General features: G+C 42.3%; 1 pseudogene; it reads right to left on the bottom strand.

The window, feature by feature from the left end:
- LOC130684341 (contactin-associated protein-like 5) overlaps nucleotides 1-12,624 on the bottom strand; it is a 68,139-nt pseudogene that overhangs the window by 43,158 nt on the left and 12,357 nt on the right.

Genomic DNA, 12,624 nt, shown 5'->3' with positions numbered 1-12,624 from the left:
GCCCACAGAAAGGGAGATACTTCCACTCCGGCCGGGCATGACACAAAGACCAAGCCTACACGCAATTACCCAACACAAGCCACAAGGGGTCGCAGTTGTCCCAGTAAAGAAAGGCCAGTAGCAAGTGAAAAGTTTGGCCCTCCCAGCTGACAGTCAATAGCACCTGTCAACATGAAAAGGCAAAAAAATATGATCCAGACAAGACTAACCCAGACAGCCTCAGCATCTGCTACATCTTCCCCTGAGAAGGAACCTGGGAATATTGATTTAGCCAGTCTTCCTGAAAAAGAATTCAAAACAAAAGTCTTAACCATGCTGATGGACTTGCAGAGAAATATGCAAGAACTAAGGAAGGAGAATTCAGAAATAAAACAAGCTCTGGAAGGACTTCAAAACAGAATGGACAAGATGCCAAGAGACCATTAATGGACTAGAAAACAGAGAACAGGAACACAGAGAAGCTGATGCAGAGAGAGATAAAAGGATCTCCAGGAATGAAAGAATTATAAGAGAGCTGAGTGACCAATCAAAAAGGAACAATATCCGCATTATAGGGGTATCAGAAGAAGAAGAAGAGAGAAAAAGGGATAGAAAGTGTCTTTGAAAAAATAATTGCCGAAAACTTCCCCAAACTAGGGGAAGAAATGGCCTCTCAGACCACAGAGGTACACAGAACTCCTATGACAAGGGATCCAAGGAGGGCAACACCAAGACACATAATAATTAAAATGGTAAAGATCAAAGACAAGGACAAAGTATTAAAGGCAGCCAGAGAGAAAAAAAAGGTTACCTACAAAGGAAAACCCATCAGGCTATCATCAGATTTCTCAACAGAAACCCTACAGGCCAGAAGAGAATGGCATGATATACTTAATGCAATGAAACAGAAGGGCCTCGAACCAAGACTACTGTATCCAGCACGAATATCATTTAAATATGAAGGAGGGATTAAACAATTCCCAGACAAGCAAAAGTTGAAGGAATTGGCCTCCCACAAACCAGCTCTACAGGGCATCCTACAGGTACTACTCTACATGGGAGCACTCCTAAAAAGAGCACAGAACAAAACATCCAACATAAGAAGAAGGGAGGAGGAGGAATAAGAAGGGAGAGAAATAAAGATTCATCAGACCACGCTTACGATAGCTCTACAAGCCAGTTAAGTTAGACAGTAAGATAGTAAAGAAGCTAACCCTGAACCTTTGGTAACCAGAAACTTAAAGCCTGCAATGGCAATAAGTTCATACATTTCAATAATCACCCTAAATGTAAATGGACTGAATGCACCAATCAAAAGATACAGAGTAATAGAATGGATAAAAAAGCAAGATCCATCCATATGCTGCTTACAAGAGACTCACCTCAAACCCAAAGACATGCACAGACTTAAAGTCAAGGGATGGAAAAAGATATTTCATGCAAACAACAGAGAGAAGAAAGCAGGTGTTGCAATTCTGGTATCAGACAAAACAGACTTCAAAATAAAGAAAGTAACAAAAGACAAAGAAGGACATTACATAATGATAAAGGGCTCAGTCCTACAAGACGATATAACCATTATAAATCTATATGCACCCAATACAGGACCACCAACATACCTGAAACAAATACTAACAGAACTAAAGGAGGAAATAGAATGCAACGCATTCATTCTGGGAGACTGCAACACACCACTCACTCCAAAGGACAGATCCACCAGACAGAAAATAAGTAAGGACACAGAGGCCCTGAACAACAAACTAGAACAGATGGACCTAATAGACATCTACAGAAGTCTACATCCAAAAGCAACAGGATACACATTCTTCTCAAGTGCACATGGAACATTCTCCAGAATAGAAAACATACTAGGCCACAAAAGGAGCCTCAGTAAATTCCAAAAGACTGAAATCCTACCAACCAACTTTTCAGAACACAAAGGCATAAAACTAGAAATAAACTGTACAAAGAAAGCAAAGAGGCTCACAAACACATGGAGGCTTAACAACATGCTCCTAAATAATCAATGGATCAATGACCAAATCAAAATGGAGATCCAGCAATATATGGAAACAAACAACAACAACAACATTAAGCCCAAACTTCTGTGGGACACAGCAAAAGCAGTCTTAAGAGGAAAGTATATAGCAATCCAAGCATATTTTAAAAAGGAAGAACAATCCCAAATGAATGGTCCAATGTCACAATTATCAAAATTGGGAAAAGAAGAACAAATGAGGCCTGTGGTCAGCAGAAGGAGGGACATAATAAAGATCAGAGAAGAAATAAATAAAATTGAGAAGATAAAGCAATAGCAAAAATCAATAAAACCAAGAGCTGCATCTTTGAGAAAATAAACAAAATAGATAAGCCTCTAGCCAGACTTATGAAGAGGAAAAGAGAGTTAACACAAATCAATAGTATCAGAAACGAGAAAGGAAAAATCATGACAGACCCCACAGAAATACAAAGAATTATTAGAGAATACTATGAAAACCTATATGCTAACAAGCTGGGAAACCTAGGAGAAATGGACAACTTCCTAGAAAAATAAAACCTTCCAAGACTGACACAGAAAGAAACAAAATCTAAACAGACCAATTACCAGCAATGAAATTGAAGCGGTAATCAAAAAACTACCACAGAACAAAACCCCCAGGTCAGATGGATTTACCTTGGAATTTTATCAGACAAACAGGGAAGACATAATACCCATTCTCCTTAAAGTTTTCCAAAAAATAGAGGAGGAGGGGATACTCCCAAACTCATTCTATGAAGCTATCATCACCCTAATACCAAAACCAGGCAAAGACCCCATCAAAAAAGAAAACTACAGACCAATATCCCTGATGAACGTAGATGCAAAAATACTCAACAAAATATTATCAAACCAAATTCAAAAATACATCAAAAGGATCATACACCATGACCAAGTGGGATTCATCCCAGGGATGCAAGGATGGTACAACATTCGAAAGTCCATCAGCATCATCCACCACATCAACAAAAAGAAAGGCAAAAACCACATGATCATTTCCATAAATACTGAAAAAGTATTTGACAAAGTTCAACATCCATTCATGATAAAAACTCTCAGCAAAATGTGAATAGAGGGCAAGTACCTCAACATAATGAAGGCCATCTATGATAAATGCACAGCCAACATTATATTGAACAGCGAGAAGCTGAAAGCTTTTCCTCTGAGATCGGGAACTAGACAGGGATGTCCACTCTCCCCACTGTTATTTAACATAGTACTGGAGGTCCTAGCCACGGCAATCAGACAAAACAAAAAAATACAAGGAATCCAAATTGGTAAAGAAGAAGTTAAACTGTCACTATTTGCAGATGACATGATACTGTACATGAAAAACCCTAAAGACTCCACCCCAAAACTAGTAGAACTGATATCGGAATACAGCAAAGTTGCAGGATACAAAATCAACACACAAAAATCTGTGGCTTTGCTATACACAAACAATGAACCAACAGAAAGAGAAATCAGGAAAACAACTCCATTCACAATTGCATCAAAAAAATAATAAAATACCTAGGAATAAACCTAACCAAAGAAGTGAAAGACTTATACTCTGAAAACTACAAGTCACTCTTAAGAGAAATTAAAGGGGACACTAACAGATGGAAACTCATCCCATGCTTGTGGCTAGGAAGAGTTAATATTGTCAAAATGGCCATCCTGCCCAAAGCTATATACAGATTTGATGCAATCCCTATGAAACTACCAGTAACATTCTTCAATGAACTGGAACAAATAATTCAAAAATCCATATGGAACCACCAAAGACCCCGAATAGCCAAAGCAATCCTGAGAAAGAAGAATAAAGTAGGGGGGATCTCACTCCTCAACTTCAAGCTCTACCGTAAAGCCATAGTAATCAAGACAATTTGGTACTGGCACAAGAACAGAGCCACAGACCAATGGAACAGACTAGAGAATCCACACATTAACCCAGACATATATGGTCAATTAATATTTGGTAAAGGAGCCATGGACATACAATGGCAAAATGACAGTCTCTTCAACAGATGGTGCTGGCAAAACTGGACAGCTACATGTCGGAGAATGAAACTAGACCATTGTCTAACCCCATATACAAAAGGAAACTCAAAATGTATCAAAGACCTGAATATAAGTCATGAAACCATTAAACTCTTGGAAGAAAACATAGGCAAAAACCTCTTAGACATAAACATGAGTGACCTCTTCTTGAACATATCTCCCCGGGCAAGGAAAACAACAGCAAAAATGAATAAGTGGGACTATATTAATCTGAAAAGCTTCTGTACAGCAAAAGACACCATCAATAGAACAAAAAGGAACCCTACAGTATGGGAGAATATATTTGAAAATGACACATCCGATAAAGGTTTGACGTCTTAATATATAAAGAGCTCACATGCCTCAACAAACAAAAAACAAATAACCCAATAAAAATGGGCAGAGGAACTGAACAGTTTTCCAAAAAAGAAATAAGATGGCCAACAGACACATGAAAAGATGCTCCACATCGCTAATTATCAGAGAAATGCAAATTAAAACTACAATGAGGTATAACCTCACACCAGTAAGGATGGCTGCCATCCAAAAGACAAACAACAACAAATGTTGTCAAGGCTGTGTAGAAAGGGGAACCCTCCTACACTGCTGGTGGGAATGTAAGTTAGTTCAACCATTGTGGAAAGCAGTATGGAGTCACATAAAAATGCTCAAAACAGACTTATATTTGACCCAGGAATTGCACTCATAAGAATTTACCCTAAGAATGCAGAAATCAAGTTTGAGAAAGACCAATGCACCCCTATGTTTATCGCAGCACTATTTACAATAGCCAAGAATTGGAAGTAGCCTAAATGTCCATCGATAGATAAATGGATAAAGAAGATGTGGTACATATACACAATGGAATACTACTCAGCCATAAGAAAAGGGCAAATCCAACCATTTGCAGCAACATGGATGGAGCTGGAGGGTATTATGCTCAGTGAAACAAGCCAAGCTGAGAAAGAGAAATACCAAATGATTTCACTTATCTGTGGAATATAAGAACAAAGGAAAAACTGAAGGAACAAAATAGCAGCAGAACCACAGAACTCAAGAATGGACTAACAGGTACCAAAGGGAAAGGGACTGGGGAGGATGGGTGGGTAGGGAGGGATAAGGGGGGGGGAGAAGTAGGGGGGTATTAAGATTAACATGCATGGGGGGGTAGGAGAAAAGGGAGGGCTGTACAACACAGAGAAGGCAAGTAGTGATCGTAAAACATTTTGCTATGCTGATGGACAGTAACTGTAAACGGGTTTATAGGAGGGACCTGGTATAGGGGAGAGCATAGTAAACATAATATTCACCATTTAAGTGTAGATTAATGATACCACACACACAAAAAAGGCAATTCCTGTGTGGTGACCTCCAATGAGTTCTACACAAGGGTATAAAGGGCATATAAAAGTGTAGGCAAAGGGTCTGTTTGTGTTTATACAGAGGATCAAAGCATAATTTCGCTACCCCGAAAATGAACTAAGATACGATATGAAAGAGAACTTCCAACATCAGCACTCTCGGGAAGACTCATGCCAGAAGATGATCATCAAAAAACCCCAACAATGATCCACGCACTGCTACAGCTGTAGATGGACTCATCCCACCAGTTCCTGGACTTGCCATGGGAATGAGGAAGGAGATATCTAAGCTGGCCTGTGCATACAGTAAAACAACAAATTTGACTGGATCTATACTGTTGGAACTCAACCAAGAATTAGGAGAAGTGCAAATTGTAGCGCTCCAAAATCTTACAACTACAGACTATTTACTGTTAAAAGAACATATGGGATGTGAACAGTCCCCAGGAATGTGTTGTTTTAATTTGTCTGATTTCTCTCAGACTGTTCAAGTTCAGTTGGACAATATCCACCATATCATAGATAAGTTTTCACAAATGCCTAAGGTGCCTAACTGGTTTTCTTGGTTTCACTGGAGATGGCTGGTAATTACAGGTATGCTTTGGTTATGTAACTGTACTCCTATTATGTTAATGTGTGTGCGCAATTCAATTAGTAGTTTAAAACTTATACATGCTGAAGTTACTCTACAAGAAGATATGTCAAAGAAATAATCAATCTTCCCATGTTTTCTGCCGCCTACTACTTCTATAGCTTTTCTTCTTCCTTCGTAATTACAACCCTTAAGTAGAATTCGTGCCTCATATCAAACTTACCGAGTATCGTAATTTTTCCAAGTGGTAAAGATACCTCAAAACAAATGCTGGACATAGAAGCCACAGGGCATAAATATGCAAAGATGTAAAAAAGCTAACCTTTTCAAACAATAAGGCTTCTCTCTCACCTACTTTACATTTCCCTGTATGTCCCCGGAAGATGACTGGTTAGCCAGAGACGGGTAAGATTCCTCAAGGGAGGAACAACCTAAGACAGGCACAGTCACAGGGGGGCCATCAGGTGAGAAATTGGGGATCAACAGAGGTGAGGCTTAGAACCTCACTGCCCCCTGTTCTGAGAGAAATCTTCTGCATACCTGGATGTTTTATTGCCCTGGTCTAGCTTGGATTAACACATAGTCTACAGGCACACACCTGATCATCTACATTTGCTCTCTTACAACACTAAACTATGTTTTCTACCTTTATCTTATATCTACCTACCACTTCAGCATTTTATTAAAAATAATAATAATAGAGAGAGAAATGTGGTATCTATATATAAATCAAGTATAAAAATCAAATGAGTGTTCATATTTGAACTGTTTATAGTTCATAATGCATGAGCAAAACCGAAAGTTTCTGTGATGACTGCCCTTGTACTGTTCACCATGTAACTTATTCACTATGTAAGAATTTGTTTTCCATGTAAGAACTTGTTATGCTTCGGAAGATTGGAGACTGATGAAAATTAGGCTTGGGGTGGATTAATGATTGTGCATTGAGCATTGACTCCCTATACAGAATTTTATTGTTGTTAACAACCATTTGATCAATAAATATGAGAGATGCCCTCACACAAAAAAAAAAAAGAACACACTTCCAATTGTAAAATAAATAAGTAACCGGGATATAATATATAGCATAAGGAATATAGTGAAAATATTGTAACAACTTGGTATGGTGATAGCTGGTACCTAGAATTATCATGTATATAAATGTTGAATCACTGTGTTGTACACCTGAAACTAATGTAATACTGTGTGTCAGCTATCCTTCAATAAAAAATAGTTATCTACAAAAAAAAAAAGAAACCTGTATGAACAGAAGATTCCTAACTCCATTTCAGGGAGGTGAACCAGTCTTAGAAAATCCTTCCAGGTAAACTCTCCTAAGTTAGACCTTTACCATCTTTGCTTGCCGAATTTTGTTCTCAATCTGTAAGTCTTCTAAACTCCCATTAGTATTTTCAGTGACATATGTTTCATTTCCGTGGTAAATGTATCAAAGTCACACTAACAACACTCCTATGTCCTGGTGATGCAGTGTCCCCGTGCTACTCACCACAGGCGGGCCAGTGGCCTTCTGCCACAAACCTGCTGGCAACAACCTAAGGAGACAGCAGTTCCTAATTCCCAGGGAAGCATCTCCATGTGTGTAGGTAGAGCCCTAGCAGAGGACACTGCCAGGAAAGGGCTAGAGAATCACGAATTCCATAGCCTGGGAAGAAACTCGGACCTTACTTTTCTCCACTGTCCACTTCTCAAATTCTTAGTTACAACTTCTCTGAAAATCATCACTTAATTACTACTTGATGACCTCCATCGCAAGAACTGCCACTCAAGCTATTTTCCTCTATTGTTATGACTCCTGAGTTCCTAGGAGACTCATCCTTAAAGTTAGGCAAAGTCTAACGGCTGGTTAGACTGCTTGAGAAATCTGGGCAACCTGATGTCCTAATGTGTCTAGTTTGTTTTTCAAAAATGGAGAGGGCATTTTCTGAGTCTTTTTCTTTTCATGTTTAGACAGAACTGCATCCTACTTTTCTTTGTTGTCCCCACAGTTCCGGGTGCTGTGAAGTGGGTTCAGTAAACATGCAGTGAGTCAGCAAGAGAATGACTCAATGGCAGGCCGCTTAGTTGTGTCTCTGTGGTCTCAGGAGGTGGCAAGCAATGCCCAGGGCCCCAGACCCTGGGTCACCAGCCCTGCCTACTGCGATGAGAGGTCCCCAGAACCAGTGGTGAGGTGCTGATCCCCTGGGGCCACTTGGGGGAGGGAGGGTCCCTCCTTGCTCACCACGGCTTGGACACCTGGTTCCCAAGAGTTAGAGCAGCTGCAAGACCTGCCCTTTTGCACCTGCCTTGAGATCCAAGCTTCACACAGATGAGCAAACAAGGCACAAGAATCTCCTGCACTGGGCTGGAGTTTCAGGTGCAGGTGCCTGCAGGGTCGCCAAGCAGGCAGTGCATAAAAACTGGGGGGAGGGCAGAAGTCAGGACCTCTCTTAATTAGGCAAGAATACAGAATAAGCCACCAGCCTCTGCAGGGGAGGACTGAATTCCAGCTCTTTGCCTTACTTGCTGTGGGATTTTAAGCAAGTTATTTAACTTCCATATATAGCATCTTAATTCCTACAACTATAAGGTACTGGGTATATATTAATATCACCGATGACACAGGGCTGTTGTGAGGATTAAGTGCTGTGTACATTAATTAGAACAGTGCCCAGCACAGAGTAATATACCTATCTAGAGAGATACATTAATAAATAGATATATTAATATAATTATACATAATAACAGCATATGGAGTAATTACATACACACAGTTTGACGAAGTCACTCCTACGTGCTGACTGCATCTGCAGGCACAGCCTGGCAGGGGCCATGCCCACAAGGGGCTGTCGGGAATCACTCTCACCTCCGTGGTCCACCTGATCAGAGTCGGACCGCACCACTGCAGGGGAAGTTTGCTGGGCTGAGTGTCCGGCCCAAGCCGGGTCATGAACTGGCCGCTGGACCGTGTCAGTGAGTTTGTTAGTGCCTCAGAGCCCTCAGGCGGCCTTACCAGCCTCACAGAGGCAGTACAAGGGCAGAGCTCAGGGACTGACAGGGCACTATAACGGTGCCAATCATACAGATGTCTGCCGATAAATACGAGGTCTGATGACCCATAATGCAGCCTTTCTCTCTTGCAGGCTCTTCACCACCAGAGCGTCTGGGAGTGACCAGTCATCATCCCAGGCTCTCTCTCTGCCCAGCAGGACGTCACTATTGTTACTGCATTATTATTATTGTACTTTGATGATTCCCTGTGACTCCACTCCCAGGCCCACTACTTTTGATGCTTGATTTAGGCCTTCCCATCATTCTTTAATTTCAGTGCTGTAAGCAGTCAGAAAGCAAGATGAAGTCAGGAAGAACAACCTCGAGGACAGGCAAGCAGGGGCAGTGGCCAAGTCTGCCTGAGGCCCAGGGGTGGCACAGTGTGTGTGGGCATCTGGGCCCCTTTCTCCTGGGCACCCCCACAGTCCAGCCTGCGGTGGATGCTTCCAAAGCCCAGACTCACCCCATCCTATCAGGAAATCACATATCCTTGATCACAGGCAAGGGTCCTTGGGACCAGACCGTGCCCTCTCTGCCTGTCAGACGTTGTTCCATCCCCTGGGTTTCCGTTTCAGAGCTCGTGGCCGTGACTGTACCGACAGCCTACCATTGCAGGGTGGGATGAAGCAGTGAGGGAAGAAGCACCAGCTCCTCCCAACAGCTGTCTAATGAGGAGCCCTCCCCATTCTCTGTGTCCTGGACACGCCGTATCACTCTTAACCTCCCCATGGTCCATTTTTGCACAGTCCTTTCAAAATCTGACTTGCAGAAGCAAGCCCCATATTCTACAAGGTTATGACTCACATACCTATCTAAGGCCCAGGCACTCAGCTTCTGCTAAAGAAGCCTGGGTTTAGGCGGGTTGGTTCAACAGCCCTCGGGAAAGAGACTGCAGCAAGGTGACACGATACATGGGACGAGTGTCCTTCTGAAATCCAGGTGGCTGACGATCGTCTCCCTTACACTTGTGGATTCCAGCACCAAATAAATAGCAAAGAGTTACATTACACAGTGAGACAAATTCAAGTGCATACGTCTGAGACTGGCCATGACTTGACACTGGCTCTGAACATCGATACCAACTCCCAACGTAAATACGACCTAGGGTTTGGCTGGACATGTGGGAGAAGCTGCCCAGTGGGACCCAATCTAGGTGGCAGTCACGTGGGGCTCCAGGACGCTCGCACTGTTCCCCAGCCCACCTGAAATGCCTGGGCTTCTTGCTGTCGGCATTCACCATTGTCGCAGAGCAGGACGGCCAGGGCATCCTGAGAAGAACTGATGTAAAGCAGGAGGCTGGGCACCTGGGCTGTCACGAAGCTAACTGCAATGTTTTCCTTGGATAGAGCTGCATCCGCATACATCACTGAGGATGGGAGGCTTTCATTCTTGGTCACCGGGTACGGTTCTTGAAACATGTAAGTAACTGAAGTGCCAGCCTCAAACAAATGCAGCAGAAACCTCTGCAAAACACAAGAGGGGGAAGTGCACCCTGAACCCTTCAGTGGGCCATTCAGAAGAGCTGTAACTGTGTATTGTTGGTGACCCATGGAGCTCTGTATGAGAGTTTGCACCTGAATTATAGGCTTCCCCCACTATGAAACTGCAGGAATCACATGCCTCCCATGATCATTTTGAAGCAGAAGATGTTATTATTATTTTCAAATGACAAAGCATGGGGCTTGCAGAGGTTAAGTACCTTGCACAGCTGATAAAAGAGCTCAGATTTGTATCTAGAAGTTCACATCCAGTTTAATATACATTTGCAGAATAACCACCATGGGACAGGCTGATTTCTCGAGATGCAAAGAGAAAATGTCCCTGCCTCCAGGATAGTACAGAGAATTTTACTACAGCCTTTTACTTTCCAAACTGCAGTCCTAACAGCTCTGTGTTTGCCTGGTGCGTTAGGACTGTGAGCGGTCCCTAAACTCCTGAGCACAGGACCCTTGGGGCCAGCAGCACTTCCCTGTGGTGTTAGGCAAAGTGTGAGGACTCGTGGAAACAGAAGAGAGAATCTGTGGAAACATTAGAAAACATTTTGGTACTCAAGTTTTTAGAGGTCTAGGAATTGATACTCTTTTCCAAGAAAAAAAAAAAAAGCCAAGACTTGGGCAAATCGGCCTTTCTATGGAGAGTAATAATGCTGTTAGGGCAACAACAGATAGGGTTCTGCTGCCCCCGGGAAGACAGGTGGCACCTGCGAGCTGGTGCTGTTCAATCATCAGGAGCATACGCCTCACCCAGCCCACCTGGGTAGTGTCTTCACTCCAGCTGTCATCATTTTAATTCCATGCCACTAAATCAGAGGCACTAGCTCGGAAGCCTCACTCGATCTCTCCCTGTCTGTGTGGTCCCAGGCAAGTGACAGGGCCTGTGGGGACCGTTTCCTCATCTGACAGATGGAGAGAAGACACTCGCCTCGGTAGTGCTTCCCCGTGGACAGATGAGAAGATGTGCACGCAGCACTTACGAGGGTTAGTCGCAAGTTTGAAATCATGCACTTTCCAGATTGGAGAATTTGCCCTGAACCCATTCCAATTTTCTTCACAAAATATATCTGTTTAATGATGCACATCTGTCCAAATACTAAGCTGTTCTCTTTCACTCAAGGCTCACTTTCACCTTTATCGCTGTACAGTATCAGAGTAGGGGGAAAGCTTCTTCTGTCAGCAACATACTGAGAACCTCTGACATACAGACCGGGCAGTAATATGAGGCCGCTCTGCCACAGTTCCTCTTTGTCCCGAAGGATATATGGAATATTCCCAATTCCCTAGGAAATTCTCTATTGAGTTGGTGGCCCCCAGGACATAACCAAATGTGGCTTTAGCTCCCTAATTCCATTGCGAATTGGTTCTACTTTTGTGAAAATTCTGCAACAGCCTGTACCAATGCCAAAAAACTTAACATTGCATATTCATGTATACTGCTCAGCAGTTTGGGAATACCAGCTGCTTTCTACTAACATTTCAGAGAAAGTGTTCTGCATTTATCATTCAGGTTCCAACATCAGAGCTCCTGATTACAGAGAGATGCAGAGACTCCTGACCGAGGATTGCCGGGGATCATCAGTTTGATTCAAGCACGTTCTACATGTGAATTTCCTTGCCACCTTCTGGTCCACATTTTGAGCCACACTATCTCCCAGTTAACAGAATGATGGCTTTTATTTGAGGTTGGTGTGTGTTCAAATGTAACTACAGTTCAGAGCATTTATTATGAATAGCACATTAGATATGGGCATATATATTATATTTTCTTCTTTATACTTTGGACAGGAAATTAAAATGAAAGGAATTTTTAAACCAGAAATGTCCTACAGAATTCCTGTCTTCCCTCCTCCCTTAGTCTCAGTTCTAATTATTTTTAATGCTTGGATGTTGTAAATTTCAAGAAGCTCAGTTCGGCAAAACACCTGCATTCTTTTATTCTCTCAATTTCTTATATTTTATAATTTAAGAGGTTAAGCTCACTGATGGTATTTCAGGTCCCTGACTGATTTTTCAGAACATCCAAAACCACTGGGCTAAATGGGAGAAAACCCTTAGCATGGAGGTGATCTTGCAGAACCATGAAGCTAC

The sequence above is a fragment of the Manis pentadactyla genome, chromosome 7 (assembly GCF_030020395.1).
Source record: "Manis pentadactyla isolate mManPen7 chromosome 7, mManPen7.hap1, whole genome shotgun sequence".
Classification (NCBI taxonomy): Eukaryota; Metazoa; Chordata; class Mammalia; order Pholidota; family Manidae; genus Manis; species Manis pentadactyla.
The sequence above is the reverse complement of the archived record's forward strand: the minus strand, read 5'-3'. Positions and strand labels throughout refer to the sequence as shown.